A 24,269-nucleotide genomic window follows, 5' to 3' on the forward strand; every position below is an offset into this window, starting at 1 on the left:
AAACAAGTAACTGCTTAATAAATTTGAAGTTAAGAGCTGAAACTCAAATTCAGAATTTAGCTTCTGAGCTTAGATTCTAAAATCTAAATTAAAAATTCATATCAGAATAAGGATTTGAAATAAAAAATTCAAAAACTAAGATGCAATGCGCGATGTGATAAGGGTTTTTATTTAATAAAAAAGTCGATTCTCCCTATAAGTTAACCACAAAAAAAAAAAAAAAAAAAGACAAAAATGACAAAAATGAAAAAATGACAAAAGTGACAAAAATGACAAAAATGACAAAAAGAACAAAAATGACAAAAATGACAAAAATGACAAAAATGACAAAAATGACAAAAATGACAAAAATGACAAAAAATGACCATGATATCGTGAGATGTTAAACGTGCGAAGATGAGGTGAGTCGTTAGCTGTGAAATCTTTGACGTGAATGGTGGGACGTGAATACAAAATGAAAAAAAGAGATGAAGCATGTAACGTAGAAAGAAGAGACTTGAGATTAAATCTTTAAAAAAAGTTCAAACCTATTTTATTTTATATTTCCATCAGCACTGGAACCCCTAGAAGACCAAAAATTCACTAACCCACCGAAAACTACCCCTAAATCAAGGATCACAAATCCTTCAAATCATCGTAAAGTTCACAAACCACATCCGCCATAAAAATGAGACGGTCCTTCCGTTGATGGTTTCGGTCCCTTTCGGTTTATTTTACACAAACACAGAGCAAACGCCATCACCAAAAAGTCGGAAAGCCAAGCCTCGACAAGTCACCACACCAAACCGAAATCTGTCCTCGTCATTTCGCACCAAATTTCGGATCCGGTGTTCCCCTTCTCAATCTCATCAGCATCCGTTCCACATCATATTATTTCACCAAACCCAATTCTGCCTTTCCGGTGAAACCGAACCACACCGACTGACTTGGCAATGGTGGCGAGCAAAATCTTGGCACCACGCTAGGGTCTCAGAGAAATAAACAACAGTCAGCTAACTCAGCGCAAGAGGAAGGAATTTATCAATCTTCGAAATTATGTCCTTGTCCTCCTTCTTCTTGGTCTTCGTTCATTGATTCGATCCTGCGATGCTTTTTCTCTTCTTTTTTTCGGTACCCGCATGAGGATGTGAGTTTAGCTCTAGAAACTCGATGAGTGCTAATCGTTTGGATCCTGCTGCAGTAAAACGGATCCTTTTTTGGGAAAGTTACGAGCGAGCCTTTCGGCTGTTGGTCCTGCTTTATTGGGTGTTTTGCTCTCTTTTCAAGGGGATCTTTCGGGATCATTTTGAAACTAAATTCACCCAAAGTGAATTCCTTGTTTTCATGCATTAAAATAAGCAATATTTAAATCATTAGATATTTTTCTATAAGCCTTTCAAATGGAGAAAAAATAAAAGTTGCAACAATGCGTTGATCAATTCGATCACTTAGGCAGTGATGAAAAAAAGATTTAACGGTTACACTGTTTGACCGAAGTGAGCAAATGCGGCACTTATCATCAAACAGCCATTAATAATTATCCGGTATAACTGTGTTCGATGTTTACTCTTGGGCTCGAACTCACGGACAACGGCTCAGGAGGCAACTGACTTGCAAAAACTAGGATTTATGCGAACTCTATTCTAGTTAGAGATTTAAGTTTGAAATTTGGCTCTTGAAAAAACTGCAATATTAATAATATTGAACAATATAACAAACCTAACATGTGTCTTTATCATCGATTACTTTGCATTAACAATCAATTTCTGTTTGTAGATCGTTTATTTAAATAAGTTTTTCATAAGTCAAAACTAACAAAATGAATTCAATTCAACGTCATTTTCGACTAAAATAGTTATCTTGATAATTTTATTTTGATTGTAAAACTCATTTACGAGCTAAACCTGAATCTGATTTTGGAACCTGAATTCAAAATTTAAATTTTTAATCTGTTTCGGAATTTCAATACGTTTTCTTAAATGTGCATAAAAACGGATTCGTTATTTAGAAATATGGGCCAAGAATTGAAATAAGTTTCAGAGCCCTCAATCATGAATCCATAATTATAATTCGGATGTTTTGGGTTTCATTGATTATTCTCTATTTCATTTTTTTTTTCTAATCCTAGATGTACAAGTCATCTAAATAGAAATTAAAATTTCGAATGATGGATCTATATCGTCATTTTGAAGCTTTGTTATGTTTGAATTTTACTTATGATTATTAGGTTTTTTTCATATTCGGAAAAATATTAACGTAAATGTATAAAATATGTATGAGTTTCGAAAATCATGAGTCAAAGTTTTGATGAAATGATTTTTGTAAAACTGAATTTCGTAAAACCAAATTTAAACGACGATTTCAATCATAGCTTTTTATTTCAATTTTTAATGATGATTCTAACCTAAAATCAAGAATCCGGAACTGGATTCATAATCCGAAATATGAAACAACAAAATCAGTTTCGACTTTGATTATAAGGAACCAGAATCTCTGAATTACTATCAATTAGTGAGAAAATTTTGAAAAAACTGTAACTGAATTCTGAACCTGGGATTAGTTTCGAAGTTTTGAGTCAAGATTGTTACTATCAAATAACCTTACTCCATTATCAAAATTTGTTTAATATAAACGAATTTTAAGTGAAGATTAGAATACCTCGCTTGCTTTTGCACAACTTGCCTACAGTTATAGTCTGTAGCAATATTACTTTATCAACTTAACAACTTTATCAAATCTAAAAAAAATAACAAAGATATCAGTTCCAGGTTCCGAATACTGATACTTTTCTCGAAACCAATTCTCACCTTAATTCCGAACCTGAACCAGATCCGGAAATTGATCCTGATTCATAAGTTGATATGATTATAGGTACTTAATTCAGAACAGATCCTTCAGAATCTTACCCTGATTGCGATACAATAGCTTATCCTGATTCAGACTTTGAACAGGATTGGCATCAATATCAAATTCCTAAGTAGAGTTAAAACCAGATTCTAGATCAAAATCAGGACTAGGATGATTAAAAGGATCATTACATAACCAAAAGCAGTATTGGGTTTTTATAAAGCGTTCATGTCAGCAGTGTAAAATTTGTAAGAATGTATAGATTGGAGAGTTTTTTTTAACGTTTGAAAACTTTTATGAAAACATTGAAAATTGCTAAACCATTGAAAACCATTGAAGAAATCGTTAAATCCATTGGAATACCCAGGGGCAAATCTAGCCATTTTGAGGAATTTGATGATATTTTTGAATTATTCGATATTCTTCGAAACTTAACTTAAACTAAGCTTGCCTGATTGCCCGGTTTTATCAGGAGTTGCCCCGATATTTAGTACAAAAACTAGGATCAATCCTGCCCAAATTTTGTCTGGAAGTTTTCATTTTAAAGGGCGAACACGGAATTATTGCGGCACCGAAAATGTCATGCCAATTTTCGTATAGTGTTCAGAATCAAATCAAAATTTTAGGGTAATTTTAAATATATATTAACTTCAAAAATCAAAAGAAAAGTCTATCGGAGGAGCCTTGAGTGTAAAATTGAACGCATTTTCGCATGATGACCTCCATCAAAGTCTTTACAGCGTCACTCGGTACCAAGTTTTTTTTCAATTTTCTTAACATGTTCTTTCGTCTTTGACAGTCGTCTTGCTCTTCCGAAGTTCCCGCTTCATTATTGCCAAGTACTGCTCCACTGGGCGCAGCTCCGGACAGTTTGGCGGGTTCATGTCCTTTGGAACAAAATGGACAGAATTGGCCTCATTCCACTCCTGGCCTGCCAAACAAGATATTTGGAGGCGAACTTCGAAATTCTTTTCTTCCTAAATTTGTCGTCCACATCGAACTTGCTCTTGCCGGTAAAAAACTCCAACCTCCAAAAATTCTGGCAACCCGTATTTATTTCAAATTTTTTTTTGAAGTTTTTTTTTTAAGCAAAATCAGAACAAAAAAATTAGCCAAAATTCTTCCTCCGTACAAAGTTGTTCTTCGTGGTCGGTGAGACTAATCACCGGACTAGACATTGGAAGAGATTGAACGTGAATTTCATTGTTTCCCAGTTTTAAGTATCTTAAGTATATGATTATTTATATGATACAGATCAGATACACAACTAAAAATTACTTGAAAAAGCTCGGTTTATGTTTTATTGCTGGGCTAAATTGGAACTAATATGCGTTGTCTGGTCTTTAAAACGTTTTTTCGTGTTTCTGAGCTTAATTTGGGATCAAAGCTTTAAAATGCGTTTTTTGATCTCTAGAAAGGGGTTTCTCGGGATTTATAAATCAACAAATCATATACTGATCCAAATACAAATGATATTTTAAAATTAAGAGACTAACTACAAATACAAATCTTTACTGAACTAAGAACACTAAGAATTCTTCTTCGGAATACAATCTTCGAAACGTCAAAATTAAAATGCTCTGGGAAGCGGTTGAAAGTCTTAATGACGTGATTGATCGCAGAGTTGGCCCCGTAATTGTTCAGTCTAAGAGGAACGAAGAGCTGAAGATCCCGATTCCTCAAACCACGAGGTCGGACGCTAAGTGGAAGAACTTTCAAAAGTGCGTGAGAGTCGATTCGTGATGAAAGCAGATCAGCGACGAAAGACGTACGAGTGGGGGTCCTGCGGGCTTGTAGCGTGTCGATGTCGATCAGGCGGCAGCGGCTTTCGTAGCTGGGAAGTCGAAAAGAGTCTTGCCAGTTTAAATGTCGAAGGGTGTACCTTAAAAAACGTCGTTGGATGGCTTCGATTCTATCAGAACCGTTTTGATAATATGGGCACCAAACCGCAGAAGTATATTCAAGGATCGATCAAACCAAACTACAGTAAAGACTCTTCAGGCAGTAGATGTCCTTGAAGTCCTTGGTCATGCGGAAAAGAAGACCCAGGCTTCTGGAGGCCTTGTCAACGATATAGTTGGTATGAGTCTTAAAATCCAGCCGCACGTCAAGAATCACACCAAGATCTTTCACGTGTTGAGCTCGAGATTGCATCGTTTCCAAGGAAATAAACGGCTGAGAACGGACGCCATTTGCGGGGAAAAAAATATAACTGCGCATTTACTAAGGTTTAAAGGAAGGGAAAGAGGTTAAACTGGTTCTGCTGGAAGTTCACATCTTCGGGCCATTGATAGAGTAGAACAGTTTCAAGTCGTCGCCATACGCTAATTTTGGTCCATCGAGAAGTTGCAGCACATCATTGAAGTACATCATTGAAGTACATCAGGAATACTATTGGCCCTAGATGACTTCCCTGAGGAACACCTGATGAAGCTGAGAACGGCCTGGAAAAACAGTTCCCCGTACGAACTGTTAATTTACGCCCAGTTAAGTAACTGCGGAACTAGCCAAGAAGAGATCCACAAAATCCTAAACGTGCGAGCTTTCCGAAGGCAATATCATGGTTCACCTTGTCGAATGCGGCAGACAGATCGGTATAGATAGCATCAGTTTGGAATTTCTTTGCAAAACTTTTATTCACAAACGAGGTAAAAAAAAAAAAGTTAGCTGTAGATGAGCGTTGAGGCAAAAATCCATGCTGGTCGTTGGGGAAGTTATGCTTGCAGAACATGACAATGGGATCTAAAACCACCAATTCGAAAAATTTGGCTATAGCACACAAAGTTGAAATTCCACGGTAATTATTGACATCTTTCCTATCTCCCTTTTTATGAACCGGGAACATGCAGGCTTCTTTCCACAGTGAGGGGAAGGTGACCTGGTCAAGCGAAGCCTGTCAGGAGTCAGCAAAAAAGGCATAAAACGCTTCAGGAAGGTAGCTGGTGTCCCATCCGGGCCCGTAGAGAAGGAGTTTTTGAGTTTAGTGGCTGCTTTAGAGATGGTTGTATCCTCGACTGTAATACCGCTTAAAGAAAAGCCTAGTGGTGAAACACTCCTGATAGCACAATCCAGTTGATCGTCGATTATTGAAGATGTATCAAAGATGCTCGAGAATTTATTGACAAAGAGATCGCAGATTCCGGAGTCAGAGTTCGCCATGATGCTATCCAGGAACATGCAAGACGGTGTTCCAGGTTGAGGTTTCGCTGAATTCGACTAAGATGGTTTTGATAGCAACGTTGACTGGCTTTTTTATAGGCGAAGTTGAGTTTGCGATATTCTTCCTTGGTATGCGGAGATTTGTGCTTGTTGTAATTTCGAAGGGCGCGCCTTTTTGTTGTAAGCGTCAGATAACACTTTCACCGAGGTTTCTGAGATTTGTCGCGAGTAGAAGTAGGTTTCAGCATTATATCGTAGTGACTGTGACTATATGCTAAGTTTTTCCTCAAAAGAAGCCTTCAATGCGCCGCCATCGCCACAAGCCACAAGCCTCCGCAAACATCAAGCTTCAGCACTCCACAATCAGAGGGCCAACCTTAGTAGCCGAGGCTGTTGGTAACCAAGCCGAACGACAGCGACGCCCCGACCCAAAGACGAGCGCGAAGAGAGCAACGACCTGACTTCTTGGGTCAAGGCCGGTCAAAGGCGGCTTCCTGGTGCTAGCCGACTTCTGTATTAACCACAGACGTGTGGAAAGCTAAAACGCTATACTTAGCTAAGAACCCAGTATCAGTTAGTGTGAAAAGCCAAACACCAGGACCCCTTGGTTTTCGGCAAGAATTCCGGAATTGCTACGTGGCCGCGGAAACAAGACTGACGAAGGTGTTTGGTCGATTCCGATTCTCGAACCCATCGGATCGACAACCTCCCCGTTGAAGCAGCAGACTGCCTACAAGCCCGTGGTCCACAAGCTTCCAACCCGGCTGACCTACTACCTTCGAAGAAGCCAATCAGCCTAGCCTTCAGCTTAGCCTTCAGCGTAGTAGCAACACCAGGGCATTGCTCTCCAGGTTTGGCCTAATTTTAAGAACGTGGGAGTAAGGGAGTTGTGTGCAAATACAAATATACCGAGTATTGAGAAGTGCTACTTTTGGGTTTTTTCTATGGGTGTAGTGGCATTCCCTGCGATTTTGGTTTTATAAGCGTGCCGCCCTGAGGCCGAACAAAGGGAGTCCCATAAACGTCGGTTGGAGTTGTAAGGAAATCTTACATTGTCGCTTTCAGTTGTCGTAATGCTGCTATAGCCCATGGAGTCCGAGGATTAACATTGGTGGTGCGTTTCGGCACATGACGGTCGATTACGTAGTTAAGGGTGTGCGAGAAAGTTTCGGCTGCATTAGGGTTTGCTAGTTTGAGCTCGGATTTCCTGTCTATGGAGGCCAGTACACGAGAAATTATATCGAAATCGGCGTTCTTGTAGTCCAAGTAGAAGGGTGTGAGTTTATAAACGGGAGTACACAATCTAGAGATATTTAATGTTACCAGTAAAGTCGGGTGATGTGGGACTACTTTAACTAGCGGTGCAGGTGCTGATTCGATAGTTGGTAAGCGGAACCCGTCATTGGTGAAGCAAAGATCAAGCATCACGCCGTTCTCGTTTACAACACTGTTGATTTGACGTAAAGTTGCTGTACTCAAAGAGTCACGAATAATGTTCGAAGAAGCCGAAAAAGTAGAGCGTTCTGGATCTGGATACAGAAAGCTATCTTGGCTGGAGCACAACTTTAAACTTGGCATGTGAAAATCGCCTAAGACGATTATGTCATCTTCTGGAGCGCAAAAACAGCTGAGCTAGAGATGCAGCGTGAGAATGATTCAGCTAAGATAACATCTCTCGAACGATCAGGAGGCCAGATCGCCAACGCAGAGCTCCCGGTCGCCGAGTTCGATACGGGACCACGGGATTCTGAGCTCAATTTTGGATCACAACTTTAAAATGCGTTTTCTGGCCTTTACAAGCGTTTTTTTTGGATTCTAAGTTCAATTTGGGATCACAGCTTTGAAATGCGTTTTTTTGGCCTTTAGAGGCGTTTTTTCGGGATTTTGAACTTAATTTTTGATCACAACGTTTAAAATGCTTTTTCGGCGTTAGAAAATAGAACAGATATAGGTATAAGTGTAAGCCGCGAACACTTCGCGCGCGAATAGGTTGATAGGTGACTTTGTGCCAAATAAGCTTTTAATCTGTGTAAAAATGCTGAGAACATGTGGCTCGTCCTCTTTCTCATCCAGGCTTGACAGGTGTAGGACAGGTAAAAGTGATTAATAAAACTGTGCATTGTGATAGAGTATTTTTTTAAAAGTTATACGAAAGAAGAAATCCTTTACTCTGGACTTAAGAAGCGTTTTTCCGGGACTCTGAGCCTTGTTTGGGATCACATTTTCAAAATGTATTTTCAGGCCTTTAGAAGCATTTTTACGGAATTCTGAAGGCCAGAAAACGCGCTTTAAGTATTCTTACTTTTAGAAGCGTTTCTTCGGGATTCTGAGCATTTTTTCTTTGGGATTCTAAGTACAATTTCAACTTTGAAATGCATTTCTGGCCTTTACGCGTTTTTTCGGGCTTCTATGCTTAGTTTGAGATCAAAGCTTTGAAATGCGTTTTCTGGCCTTTAGAAGCGTTTTTTTTCTAATGATATTCATAATATTACTTAATGTCGATGTTGCGTACCTTGGGAACATAAAAATTCAATAAATAGTTTAAAAAGTACATAGTTTGAAAACTGAAAAACGACATTGAGACTTGGAAATTAACTTAAGATGCATCGTTTCTGAACTTCTACTTTTGCACATTGTTGCGTCTTCTTTACAGTGGCCAAACTTCTGTTTGATTTATTTTCATAAATTAATTTTTTGCTTGAATTGACTTTGAGTTCGAAACACCACCTATTCTTTACAACGTGAAAATGTAAGTTGCTGATTCAAAGGATTACTGGCCCCAGTGAAATTAAAAATAAAATAGAATATTTTTGATTTTGAAAGAGATTCCAAGTATTTTCTTCTATAGAGACAAACATCGGAGGGCCAGCATACACAAGTTGATTTTCCGAATGAGTAACTTTCAGTCCAATTTAGGATATCCAATTTTTCACCAGTCGCGTCACCCCCATCTAATACAAGATACAAGGTGTACGCAAACAGAAGGGAAAACAAACACACCCGAGGGAAGAAGGCCTAGCTATTCGGATCCGGGGGAAAAGTTGTGGCACGAGGGTGAAGTCAACTTTACGAACTTCCAAACTGATTTTCCTCGACTCATGGAAAGAGCCTTTGGGGTCGCCCACAACTTAATAGGGTTGCGTATCGCATTTTCTTCTTTCACTGTTAAGAGTCAGTGTCGAGAGGTGGTGGGGGGGGGGGGGGAGGGGGTTTTATAATCTAGTGCCTAGTCCTTCTGTAGTTTCGTCATTAAATCTAGAGATGATTTGACACTTTTCGTCACCCCACGGATTACTGGGAGCAATTTGTCTTTCCACCCTGGAATCAACCAAAACATCGGATTGTTTTGTTTTGAATAGTTTTAAACGAATTAAACTTTCTTTAAATTTTACTCAACAATAAATTGTATTTTTGTAAAAATAATGAACAAAAAATTAACTTGTGTTTCAAAATTGAGGAAAAAATTCTACGAAATGACGGAAAAAACATCTTCATTCATCTGTATACAACGTATATGGTGTTATGGACTTGGTCCAGCCAGAACTGGGTTGCCACCAAGAAAAAAATTAGATTTAGTGTGAAGAAAATTTTTTGTGCTCCCTGAAAAAAGGATTGCAAGTTGACAGTTTGATCCGAGCAACTACTGAAAACAACTTTCATAAGAACGTGGAATCAAATGCTGAAGAGTTTATGTGAAACTGTTTTCCGGTTTTTAAAGCTTACGTTTCAAAGGCTGCTCATTTTACCCCAAGTGAGTGCTCTTTTGGCTGACTGACTTCATTTTTATCTTATGATGCGTTGCACTTTGCATCCTTATCATACCTGTATCTAATTTCTTACTTCCTAAAAATCTCTTATAAAGTTAAATATGACTGCCATAGCCTGAGGGTGCTCATTATGCCTCTATTCTTCCTACGAATGGAAAACAGGGCGTCAGCAAAGGTGTGGGAATGCTACTATTTAGATTAAAGGAAACGTTGTAGAAAAATCCGACAACCTAGGCACCGCACATGCACAAATTAGTGAAATTAATTGGCACTATTTTCCACACTCCATTTGTGAGAACATGAACCTGCACGTCGTCTAGGCCAAGCTCTTGGAACGCCTTGGTCAGTCGGCGCGTAAATGAGCTGCCATTTTTTGGGCAGGTTTTCAATTTGTGGTTCCGATGCCCTTTCATTAAATCGCCGCCGCCGGACCAGAGCTGGCCCATTGTCGAAGAACTCGAAGTGCAGTGGCCAGCAGCAGCAGCCGAGAAAAAAAGCCAACAACCCAATCATAACGAAAAACACCTCATGAGCCGAGGCCGCTCTTTAATTATCTATTTATGTTGCGGAGGCGGGCGGCAAATGAGAGCTCGAAGAAGCCGACCAATCTAGTAGAGCCTGACCATTATTGGGGTTCGTCTTTAGAGATTGGTCGACCTTTTTTTGCCACCCACATCCCATCATCCTCATCTAGGCAGGCATGAGATGAGCGCACCCTTCCTTCCACACCACTTAGGCACTGGGAAACAGGAAATGAATCTTGACCAGTAATTGAAGCAAACAGTTATCGATGTTTTATGATCTTTCGCCGGGATAGATGAGGAGTGAATATTTGTTGGGTGCTTATGATTAGATATTCTGAACTGTTTAGTTGAAAATTTTAACAATCGTGGAGTCCTCAAACATCCTGAAGAAAATTTGTAGTGAAAAATTATTACGTTAAATGATATCAATAGAGCTTTACTGAAAAATTCTGTGTTCTTTCATCTTGAAGTTTATCTAGAACAAATTATTTCAAATTTCCTTACAAACTTGAGCGTCGTTGAGCGACCCTTTGAAGTTGACCAAATGTGCCGAAATTTGGCTTGGGCTTTCTGGCAGGCAAAAAAACTATCTTAGCTCCCAAAGTTTTGATGACGGATCGTATCTCTCTTTTGGAGCAGCAAATTGCAAGCTGAATTGACCATCGACCTGTAACTTATTTGGCATGGGAGAGTATTTGGATACGAGAAATATATCTAAGACTTTTTAAGATCCCTCCTTCCTTTCAGTAGGGTAATAGGAAAGGGGGGGAGGGGGTCTATCAAGTAATTTCTTTCAAAATTCGAGCACTTACAAAAGTAAACGGAATCAAATGTGTCATGGGGAGATACTTGGGTGCAAGTAGCACTTCCACGATTATTTGCTAACCCTCCTTCCAACCATTGGAGAGATACGAAGTGGGAAATAGGGTTCCCAATTTTTAAGAAAAATGATAGTTTTTATTTATTATCATCTTTATTTAAATTTATTAACTTAATTTTCAGACTCAGACTCTAATCCAATAGGGAGCTATCTTGGGGGTGGAATTATTGGTATTAGATTCAATGCCGGACCGGTATTAATAAGCTTTCTAATAATTGGCATTGTCCTCCCAGCACAACGCATTGAATATGTCTGAAAGAAACCAAATAAAACAATTTGGTAATCGGCGATGGCAGAAGCATTATGGCAATAACCTTTCGTTTGATAACTGACTCAGTTGGTACACTGGGTAAGATATCAGAATGGCAAGCTGAGAAGAGATGTTGCAGTGAGCTCGATTCTCACGTATGTTTTTTTTTTTGATGAATTAATCCAATAGGATGGAAGCCCCATAAAATGTTTTTCTTATTTTGCTTGAATGTAGTGGCCGTGCATCATTTTGCTTGGGAGTTCGAGTCTTTATGCCAGTAGGGGAAAGATTTCCTAGATGGGCCTATCGGGTTAAATGACCCTACGGCTGTTTGATGAAATGGCTGACTAGACAGCTTATCTAACCAATGTATTGTGAGAGTGATACGCTTAGAACATAAGGCAGGAAAAAAGTTTATGAAATTATAATCTCAAAAAAAATTAAAAATTCATACAAGGTTTTGATGTCTTTTGAAATAATATTTTGACTTTTCAAAATTATACGTAAAGAATTTCAAAATATTTCTTTCAATTTTGCATTTAAAAAACCTGAACACCCCTCATTTTGAAGGTGTGTGTGTGTAGAACGTTGCTCCTATTTTGATTTAGGAATTCACTCTTTAGATGTCAAAATGCCGTCCAAGGAAGAAGAGCAGCGTATAAAAAATTTTGCTCGCGCATCGCGAAAATCCGAGCTACTCGCACGCAAAGCTGGCAAAATCGCTTGAAGTTGCCAAATCAACCGTTACAAATATATTTAAAGTGTTTGGGGAACGTTTGTCGATAGCCAGGAAATTTGGATCGGGGGGAAATCGAAAACCGGAAGCCGCTGAGACGACAAAGAGAGTTGCCGGTAGTTTCAAGCGAAACCCTAACCTCTCTCTCCGAGATGCCGCAAATAATCTGGGTGTATCGTCTACAACCGGGCATCGAGCCAAAAAACGAGCCGTTTTATAGACTTACAAGAAGGTAGTGACTCCAAATCGCGATGATAAACAAAATACGACGGCCAAATCGCGATCCCGGGGCTGTACACGACGATGCTGACGAAGTTTGACTGCGTGGTAATGGACGACGAAACCTACGTCAAAGCCGACTACAAGCAGCGAGTTTTATATAGCAAAAGAAAGGGGAAAGGTAGCAGATATTTTCAAGCACATGAAACTGTCAAAGTTCGCAAAGAAATATCTGGTTTGGCAAGCCATCTGTACCTGTGGCTTGAAAAGCAGCATTTTCATAGCTTCCGGGACTGTCAACCAAGAAATTTACGTGAAAGAGTGTTTGAATATACGTCTGCTGCTTTTCCTGAAGAAACACGGTTGTTCCGTACTGTTTTGGCCGGATTTGGCATCTTGTCATTACGGTAAAAAGGCCATGGAGTGGTACGCCGCCAACAACGTGCAGGTGGTTCCCAAGGACAAGAACCCTCCCAACACGCCAGAGCTCCGCCCAATTGAGAAATACTGGGCTATTTTCAAGCGGAACCTAAAGAAGACCAAAAAAACTGCTAAGGACGAGCAGCAGTTCAAGGCAAACTGACTTTCTGCGGCGTGGAAGGTGGACAAGGTGGCTGTACAAAATCTGATGGCAGGGGTTAAGCGTAAGGCCCGGCAATTCGGATTTGGAAAAGGCGGAAGCCTAACTGAATATTTTTCCTGAATTTTATAGGTACTAATTTAACTTGAAAAAGAAATTTTATTTGATTTTTTAAATAAACGATTTCATCGATTCACACGCGTTTTCCCTTGACCAAATTTTGACCGTATCACCCTTTAGATCAAATTTCACAACATTTAGATGAAAAAAAGTTACAGTGACAGTTGTTCAGATGAACAACTTTTCAGAAGACTTCAAAGCAGTAGGAATTCATTTGAAAAGGTTATGAGTGAGTTAAGTGAAATACTGATGGTGATGCATCTTAATTGCTTTGCGCATTTTGTACCCAGTTCCCCTATGTGACAAAAATGCTTCTAAATAAAATTCTACCCGCTCAATTTCACCATATTTCATTCCTTCTAAATTTCTATCCCTCTACAAAATTTCATAATCTTAAAATGTTCTTACTATAGGTATAAAGGAAACACTTTTCACCAATAAAACCGATAAATCAGGCAAAAAATTAAAAAAAAATGAGTTACTTAAAGTTATTAGATGGATTTTGTTGCCCATGCTTTTAATATAGACACATGTTAAAATTTTGAACTAGATAATGATATGTAGAGACGATTTTTTACAGTTTTTTTTTTTATGAATTTTGTATTTGCTTTAAATGCAATTTCATCATGCCCTTTTTTATTTGTTAAGATAGAAGAAAAAAAGAATACTGACGTAAATTTTAAATAAACAGAAATATTTGATTTGTAATTTTCTTGAATTTTAGGAATTTTCGTCAAGTTTTGTAAACCAATGATCTTGGGCCTTCTGAAAAGTTAAAAAGCGGTTGTGCCTTCAGATGTTAAGTAAAACTCAAATAAAAATATTGAATTGGGTAATTTAGTCTGACTGAGAAGATAGTGATTCTCATGAGCACTTTTCGATTGAATGTTATGAAAAGTTTATTCATTCTAAACAAAACAACATTGCCTGTCGCCTGCAAACGAACTTATGGTTGATAAAATCACCCAATAATCATGGCAGGAAGGGAGCCCCGGATAAATTTTTATTCGATTGTGATTAAGCACACAGCTGGTAGCGGCAAATACAGAAAAAAGTAGGTATGCAAGATTTCTAACGACTGAAACTTAATAATTCCAAGTGTTGTTGCCTCTCCGCTCTCGCTGCGCCCGATCGAAAATATACATAAATGTTTGGGAAATGTTAATCATACAAACGAAACCACTTGAGGTCGTTGTTCGATCAAATGAATAGAGATAAAATAATTTCTCAATCAATTGGCTGTAAGGCCATCAAGCATCTTTAAAAATGAGACGAAAAAAACACTAATTTCCCATCTGAATGGGTTTTGTTGCTTTTTATTTTTGCTACCCCAACAAAATGAAACTCATATTTTCCGCCCGGTTTGACCGGCAGATATAAAGGTCTCATCCATCATAAATATGGCGGTTGGTTATAGATAAATTGGAGGAAAACACGGCGTTTGTTAAAGGAAGCAGCTGCTGAATTTGGTTGGGATTCAAGTTTTTTTTTTCCTGCTTTGATCTCCAAATAAACCCCTGCCGATCGCGGCTTTCATCTGTGTGGTTGGTTTTTCTTTAAACTTCTTTCTACCCATTTGATATTGGAAATGAAGAGGCTATAAAGCAATGCGTTCGTAAATTAACGCTAAATGAGAAATTTTGAATGGCCCTATCTGCCCGGTTCGGATGGGTTGTGGTTTTCGTTATTGCCGTTTTGGACCACCTTGGTTTACGGATTGAAATGTTTGAACTACTAACCGTAACCATTTCTATTGTGTTGTCAGTTTATTTGAATGAATAAAAATCTCGCATTTATCTAAAAAAACATTGTTATCTCGCTCTGTTCAATAAAACAGATCTGTTTCTACCGTTACATGATTATGTACCAATCATGATTTTCTGTCTAGGTCCAAGCAGAAACGAGCCAGTTTACAGAAAATGTTCGGCCCTTCTCGTGGAAAATATAAATAAGAAATGATTTTGTTTTCATTTTCAAAACCATGATATTTAATTTGTTTTTCAATGATTGTTTTAACTTTCCCGAGCTTTGCACAAAAACTCCTACACATCTCCCCTCTACAATAAGGGAGAAGTCTTAAATCGTTATAGAAATAATTTTTGTATGCAGATTCCCTCTCATGTGAAATATATGGTTAATACCAGCCCCCTCCTTCTGTCCATTCTGCAGAGTTTTTTTTTGGAAAACCCATTGTGGTCTGCATCAAGGCTAGCTAGACAGCTGAAATTTCCCGGAAATACCGTATGGCTTGTTACAAAAGGTATGAGGAAACAATAACGACAGTTCGAAAGCCTCAAGTCGATCGTCGGAGTAAAACTTTCGACCGGAAACTGCGTGGTAAGATTTTGAAGACAATTAAGAGGAATTCCAATCTGTCGGACCGTGATTAGGCCAGAAAATTCGGTGCTGCCCAAAGTATCGTGAGGAGAATTCGACTCCGGGAAGGAATCAAGTCATATCGAGCTAGCAAACAGCCAAATCGGACCATAACACAGAATGGTTTGGTAAAAATCCGTGCTCGGAAGCTATACGACCAGGTGCTGACCAAGTTCGACGGATGTCTTCTGATGGACGATGAAACCTATGTCAAGGCTCGAGGGAATGTTCCAGCCAAATTTAAATTCGTTTTTGCCGACAAATTTGCACGAAAATTTATGATTTGGCAGGGCATTCGCAGCTAAGGAAAAAAAACGAAAGTTTTCAATTGAGTTGAAACTATACCAAAGAGAGTGTCTCCAAAAATGAATTTCGCCGTTCATCATCCCGTGATGTTTTGGCTAGACTTGGCTAGCTGTCATTACAGCAAATACGAACTACGAAAGTTTCACCGCGAAGACGGTAGCGAATTTACAAAATCTTATTCTCCCCAATCCAATAGATTCGCTGAGCGTAGAAAAAGATCCCTGATTGAAATGGCAACATGTACCTATGCTAAAGCTTAGTTCTTTTAGAAATGGGACAGTTAGGAATGCGTGTATCTCAGAAACCACGCGTTTGATCTAAATACTTTCTATGAAGGAAATGAAAGTAATCTTATGATAATTCATGAAAAAAATTGAAAAAAAAATATTTCTCGTTTTTTTGTAAGAAAAAAATCTACTTTATTCTTGATACCTCTCATCGGCCAGCGCACACTTTTTTCAGTCATGATATTGATCAGGTTTTCAAACTTATACTTCGCCTTATCTACATTTTAGGTGGCTACATCCTCCTCCTTCAATTTCTGATACTTTTCGGTCCAATACTTCTCTTTTAAAAGAAACTGAGGGTAATTTAGTGGATACAGCTGTTTCGAAATTAACAAACTTGATTATTTTTGAGCCACTTTAATGCGTTTTTAATTGAATTTCTGATGGCAAAATCTGACAATAACGAAGTAAAACCATCATGAGATTGAACTTAAAGTATAATCGGTTAGTATAGATCGTAGATTGCGAACGGTATATACAAGATTACTCTTTTTAGGCCTTTAAAAACAGCGAAAACCGAGATTTTTGTTTTGAAAATTGTTGTTTTTTTCACAGGAGCATTATTTTAGCAAATCATTATATTTTAAAATGAAAAAACAACCAGCAAATACATACTTTTATATGCTAGGGACCTTGCCACGAGCAGACATGGAATTGGATTCAAACGCTGCAATTTGTTTAAAATAGGGTATTTTATAAGTTTTGTCGTTATCAGAAAAGCATCTGTCCCATAGCCTCGGTACTGGCTATACAGCTTACGAGCTCTGGAACTAGCAAAAATGGTTGTTCGAGTTAAGGTATGAATCACTCATTACTAGGTAACACTTTCAGCTTATCGGAGAAAAAATTGTTGGACATTTCAGCGATCTACACTTAGTTTTTCTAAGTGTACTTAAAAATAAAAATTCTGGTATGAGATATGACTCCCTTGATGACCCTTAACCGTAGTAGCCGATCATGTGCTTCACTTCAATACTAGGTTCTCCGACTTACTCAGTAAGTAGGCGAGGAGTGAGCGGGGCTCTCAATGAGTTTGTTTATTTTTCGCTCAGCTTTTCTGGGGTTTGTTGGTAAACAAACTTCATGAGTTCCGCATAGTTGCATAGCCTACATAGCCAACATGGCTGAATCGGGAATTCGATATTCGGTAACACCTCCTGAATATATACCCACTTTGACTCACACACAGTTATTCTTTGAATAATCAACGGTTTTGTCAGCTATCAATTGAAAAATGATGGATTTTCAAGGATACTGTGCAAAGTATTTTTTTTCTTTTACTCTTGCATCGTAAATATCTCTGAAACGTGTAAATTTAAAATTTTGAAAAAAAATAGGTCAGATAGTGCTTTTAACAGGCAACAAAATGCTGTCAAATTTTGAATGTACGATTACTAGTTAACGAGTTATTAGCGGAAGAAAGTGTCCAATTTCTAAAAGAACTAAGCTTTATTCGATTCCAATCTTGAGAAGCTTGTGAGACAATCCTGACTGCCACCTACATGCACGAGCTTTAGTGGAGACGAAAGCCGTATCTCGGCAATGTAAGAATTTGCGGATGTCAAGCCCTCGTACAATTTCCCGAAACGAAGAAGGGTGAGACCGACGCAAAAACTGTAAAGCAATCGCTTGTGGGCTATTTTAGACAATTGTCGGTTTCACGATTTGTGAATCGTGAAACCGACAAGATCATGATTAGCCGAAATGCTCGTTTTATCGAACTGGAACTGAGAAACGATCGTCACCTGTGAGAATCCTCACCGACTTTTCTGAGGACGATGATGTCAAGGAGGATTCTGATGCTGTTGTCAAGCTCGAAAATCCTAAGATACTGGGGCTTATTCTGCGACTCGAGTGACGTGACTCACGAATTTTCACGTCTTCGTCCTGACTCCAGAAAATGCTTTCCAAAGGAAATTTTTGTATCGATGAGCTCTGAAGACCAATAACAGCATATTCGAACGAAAATTTCGAGCCTCGAGAAGCTATTTAAGCCAAAAAAATGATATGAAATTTCGTAAGTCACGTCACTCGCGTCGCAGAATAAGCCCCACTATTAAAAGCGATGATTTAGATGAAACTATCGAATATTTTTTCGATACCTCTGAAGATGATGAGCAATACTCCTCTCTCCAGCAACGAGACAGTCGTTCTACGAGAACAACTCAGGGAGTAATTCCGAATCGTTACGACGACTACGTCGTTGCAGCGAGCGCCGTGCAGGAGCCGACTATCTACAGAGAGACGATGGCAAAGGTTGAGTGGCGCTGCGCAATGTAGGAGAAGATGAACTCCCATCAACGGAATGGAACATGGGAGCTAGTTCGTCTCCCGTTATTTATTTTATTTACATGATTTTCCGACTCACGACATAAGCTGATGGAACAATATTCCAAGGTTTTCGTCAACTTTGCGGATTTCAACGGCTAGACTACGCCGCCACGAGTTTATGGGCCTGCCTCTTCTTCGATGTCCCTCTGGATTCCAGTCAAGCGCCTCTCTGCAAATCTCGTTTTCATCTCTTCGCAGCGTGTGCCCAATCCATCTCCACTTACGTTCCCGAATCTCGATTTCTAGCGCCTTTTGATCACACCGGCGATGAAGTTCAACGTTTGAGATTCAGTTACCAGGCCTTTTTCAACCTGTTGTCACACTACCACGAAATTGGAACGATTTTCTGTGTTGATCTCCATCGACTTGGCCTTTCCGACATTGATTTTGAGACCTGCTGTGCTGCCTTGGAGTTTTCGGTGAGGTCGTCGAGTTTGCTCTGCATGTCTTGTTGTTGTGTATACATTTTGGTTATTTAATAATGTCAACCGATAATGTTAATGATAATGTTGTTAGTCAAGAACGGTATATTATATCAAACAGACTTTACAAAAAAGAAACCGATTCCGAATAGCTGTTATAGTGTTCAGTTTAACCCCTACTTCTCCGCCCAAACTGAAGCTAATGAAAGATTGCTATCTTAATTATTTGTTTATGACTATTTTGGGTATATTTTTCTCTGAACACAGCGTAGATACGGCTGTGTTTCGGCTCAACAACAACAAAAAATACCGCACACCAGGAATGCAGTTGAAGTTCACCGAGTCCAAGCTGCTTGAGCAGTTTATCTGGTAGGTACCTACTTATTTGTTATTTTCGAAGATGATGTTGCCGTTTTTCCTCTCTTTTTCAAGTTATTGTTGTCGAGTTTTAATTCGCATAGACTCCCTACCGACACGAGTTGTTGCGGTGCGGCAACGATTGAGTGAGGTTTGTTCATTTTTATTTTATTTTATTTTATTTGCTCAAAACGGGAACAATCAGCGAGCAGCAATGGGAATTGGTTAATGGGGGTTCCTAATTGTCGGCCCGGATTCCATCGTCTTAATTACTGAAGCCCGAAAAGAGTAAGGTTTAGGCGTATTTTGCCGACACGTTTTTTCGGGTGAAGGCAACAATCACACCCTATCCGAAGTGTCACCTTTTTTTCGGGCATCGATCTGGAGGAATCCATACGGTGGCATGGATTAATTCTCTAAACTAAACAGAACATCCGTGTTGATTCGGGTGACTCGAGAGAAGAAAAAAAAACCTCTAGGTTCACAAGAGCGGCGGAAAATCGAGCAAAAGGATGTGTGAGTTAACTGAAAAAAAAAAAAATAAAATAAATCCCATTAGCAACGGGTGCACAAACGGAACAAGGAGGAATTTAATTGAAAAATATAAATCACGCCGCCCGACTGACTGACTGCATTTATGTATGCCGATGACGACGACAATGTGGATGGCGAAAAATTCACCGAGTGCGTTGTGAATTGAAGAAGTAAGTTTATAAATGCGGTGGCGCTTTCATGTTCTTGTGTGGTTGGACAAGTTTGGAGGAAGAAATGAAGAGTCTGTAAGTAATGTTTTTCACCAGCAGTCGACAACGGCTCTATTAAAATTGTCACTCGGATTGAAACGATTCCATTGAATTGCATCACTTAATTTGTCATAACTCAAGAAAGAAACAGATTACAGCAGAGTTCCAATTTCAGATTTATTGAAATCATTTAAAAAAAACAAATTTTAATTAAGGTTCCAAAATATAAAAAATTATTATTAAGATAAATCGAAATTGATGTCCTTTGTATACCAATTTGAATCTCAAATTACTTCTCTTATTTAAAGAAGTTGAATTTTCGTGAAAAATGATTATACTCTGCATTGTAATTCTTATCAGTATTTGTCATTTTTGAAATTTTTATCATTTTTGTCATTTTTGTCATTTTTGTCATTTTTGTCATTTTTGTCATTTTTGTCATTTTTGTCATTTTTGTCATTTTTGTCATTTTTGTCATTTTTGTCATTTTTGTCATTTTTGTCATTTTTGTCATTTTTGTCATTTTTGTCATTTTTGTCATTTTTGTCATTTTTGTCATTTTTGTCATTTTTGTCATTTTTGTCATTTTTGTCATTTTTGACATTTTTTCAACGTACGATATAAATATTCTTTCATTGATCTGAAATGATTTTTTTTTTATTTAGGACCTTTTCTATCATTCAGCTCCAAAAATGATTTTTGTAATCAAAATTACTAGAAAACAACATGAAATTGTAGAACATTCGCTCATTCTTCTTTGATATGTTTAGTATCGCCGATTTGATAATATTTTCATGCTTCTTGCTCAATATTTGAAAAAAAAAACTCACATGTTCAAAAAACATCACGAGCATATCTTCATGCAATCCTCCTTCAAAAATACATCAAATGAAACCGCCATCCAACATGACTGTAAGTAATCCAAATAAATCTGCATTTTGGAGAAGATTTATGAATTTGTTTTTTTCGACGCCCCCGAAAAAAAAACTTCTGGCGCCACGACAAAGAAAAATTGCAAGCACAATTGCTCCAAAGGAAGTGCATCATTCAAGTGCGAAATTTATCCCCTCTTGTGGTGTCGGTTTGGCAAGAAACGCCCATTTTTGGAGCAGCAAAAAAAAACGGTAAGATTGGCTTGCTTGCAGCATGACTTGTTTAACGTTTAAAAATCTAATGAAAATGTTAAGAAGCTAAGAATAAAACTAATAACTTTATAAATTTAAGATTCTTTTTGAAATTTTTAATTGTCATTGAAACCAATTTCTAGAATTTATCAAAAAAAATTATTCCTACCGAGAGAATCAAAAATAGGCATCTAAAATAACAGAACATTTCACCCTCAAGTGAAGAACGCCCAACTGGCCGAGCCTCTCCACACCTCAAAATAGCGAAACGACTTAATTAAATTCTAGAGAGCAAACAATCGGAACCAGATAAACTTCCTTTTATTGCCCACGTCGTCGTCGTCGTCGTCGTCGTCGTCGTCGTCGACCCAAATCTCCCTGGGGCGCGCATCAATTGGCGTGATTTTTTCCACATACACAGTCGAGTTCATTAAAAGATCAACACCATCAGCACCGATACCGATTATTGTCGGTTCTTCCATAGAAAAACCGGTTGCCCATTCCAGCGAGAGGAGGAAGTGCTGCCAATAAATCACCTCACTCAAATCTAAAACACATCACGTTTACCGAAACGATTTACTCACAAATCTCAGCTGTAGCGATACCCGAGCAGGGAAAATGTGCATTGTACCCGTTTGTGGCTGTGAGATTGATTGACGAAAAAAAGAGACTCAAGCTTAACGAAAGTGGGTCCTAAATATTAAAACAGCTTTACCTACCAACTTTTACAAATTTTTCAGGGCTAAGTTCTTTAAAGTAACTAATTTTAGTTTAATGTTCCTTATTTCAGTTCAAATGTTAAGATATTCTAAATACATTTTGAAATGTAGACGAAGCTTTCAAAAGTCCACTGGACACTCGATTCTTCAAACTTAAACTCATCAAAAAAATGGTAAAAAATGTGTTTCATTGAGCCTCACTTTAACTTAAACCGAGTCTCGTCTTAATTTGTTAAAGGGCGTCCTACATGAAATTACAACTCGAAAATAAAACAGAGAATCACCTTATTAACCAATCATTTTCAAATTTTCAGACATCAAAATCCAGAATATCGACCCTTATGGTAAAGCACAATTTTCGCATGTTTCGGGATAACATGTCGCTACTACCCTTTCTGAAATTTATCCGAAATTTGCATCACTAAATTTCCAAGATTCCATGTAGTCACCACGATACGCACTTGCAGAGGAGCTCATTTTTCGCCACTTGTTCCTGAACTTGGCTCTTTGTTCCTAATCTTGGCCGTTTCAAAGATCCTAAAGTTGGCCATCAGAAAACACGGGCCTCGCCCAGACATCACCAGAGCATATGATTTCACTGATGGTGTACGAATTAGAAAGGGAAAAATTACTTCAAAAAGTTCAAAAAATGGGCAGCTGGCCGACAATTATGGATGTTTTTTGAGCTTGTTTTTTCCCAAATTTAAAAAGTGTTAATGATGAGTTTAATACTCAGAGTGAGATCTTAAAATGCGCTCAGAGATTGCATTATTCTACCAAATTACAAGAACAATAAATTGTATTTTTTTTTATATCTCTTCGGAAAGCGTTAGGTGATTCAAAAAGAACGTTATATACTCATGAATATTTTGGCGTTTCTGTGTTGAAAATCGTTAAAAATTAAGTCTTCAGCTATTTGAAAACTATCGTACGTGGCAATTCAGTGTGTACTGAGCTTTCGCATACTTCTGGAAGAATTTAATAGCAAATCACTCGTGGAAGAGTGAAAAAAAAATCATTTTCAATTGAACCAATTTGACAATCAGCTTGTCACCAGCATTGCTCTAATAAAAAATGGGCCCGCCGATAGCTCAGTCAACCGAGTTTCAGTCGTCCGAGCCAATGGTTGTGAGTTCGAGCCCAACAGTAGAACCTCAAACACAGTTGCAACGGATAGGTTTGTTGATCCGCCAACTAAATTGTCATTAAAAGTGGCGGAATGCATAAAAAATATAAAATCGGAATAAAAAAAAACTCTGTAATGAAAAAAAAATAACACTTTCAGAATTCGATGTTAAAGACTACTAAGAGTTTTAGTTAGAGTTAATAAACAAAATGAAAAATAATGTATCTAAAGTCTGTTTCACATAGAATCTGGTCGGATAAAATAAATCATTTCTCCGCAAAGAAATAACGTACAACAAAAGTTAAAATGTCATTTTGTAGGGTTTTTATTGCACTTTAAGGAAAAAAACATAAAAATCATTCGTCAGCTTTTCGGATTAATTTTCGAACTTTTTTTGTGATACCACCCATTATTTTCTGCACAGTACTGCTGGTAACCGCATTCGCCATCTTGTTCCACCACTTTCCCATTTGAGCGGGTTTTTTCATGGTTCTGCCACATTTCTTCAGTTTGCCCTTAACTATTGCCCAATATTTCTCGATGGGACGAAAATCCGGACAGTTTGGTGCATTGATACTTTTTTTATTTAACAAAATCGATCTTGTTCTCCTTATACCACTTAACGACATCCCGGCTGTAGTGGCAGCTTGCCAGGTTCGGCCAGAACTTCACCGGACCTTTGTGGGACCGAATGAACGGCAAAACTCTCTTCTGGAGACATTGTTCTTTGTAAACATTTCCATTCATTGTGTCTCCACTGCAGTAATGAAAATCTTAGTCTTTTTTCCCACAACTACAGATCCCTTGCCAAATCATCAACTTACGAGCAAATTTATCTGCGAAAACAAACTTGAATCTATCCGCAACATTCCCTTTACGCTTCGCAAGGTAAAATTTGTTACCGGGTATTTTTTCCAAAATCCATTTTGACGTAAGTTTCGTCGTCCATCAAAATGCATCCGTTGTACTTGGTCAACACTTTATCGTACAACTTCCTTGCCTGGTTTTGGAAACCAGGTTTTTGTTTCAGCGTCCTGTTGGGGTGTTTGCATGCATGATACGACCGCAAGCCTTCTCGCAAACAAATTCGTCGAGCTGTACTGTGGTTCGTCTTGAACGTTTTCGCCAAATCACGCAAGGAGATCCAGGATTATTGTGAACTGATCGAATAACCTTTGCTCGCAGCTTCCGGTCATATGTTCCACTTTTACGTCTGGTTTGTTTTGCTCGATCCACCGCGAGGGGTCTCCCGGTAACGTTGCAGCACCGAATTTACAGTCGATTTTGGATATTTTAGGAATTTCGCGATCTTTACCCTGATCACGTCGGTTTCTCTACGTGAGTGTGCAGAATTTCCTCTCGCCTTTCGCGTTCCATCGTCGATAACTTTTGACTGACTGCTTCAATCTTGATGAAA

This window comes from Uranotaenia lowii, chromosome 1, assembly GCF_029784155.1.
Source record: "Uranotaenia lowii strain MFRU-FL chromosome 1, ASM2978415v1, whole genome shotgun sequence".
NCBI classification, from domain to species: domain Eukaryota; kingdom Metazoa; phylum Arthropoda; class Insecta; order Diptera; family Culicidae; genus Uranotaenia; species Uranotaenia lowii.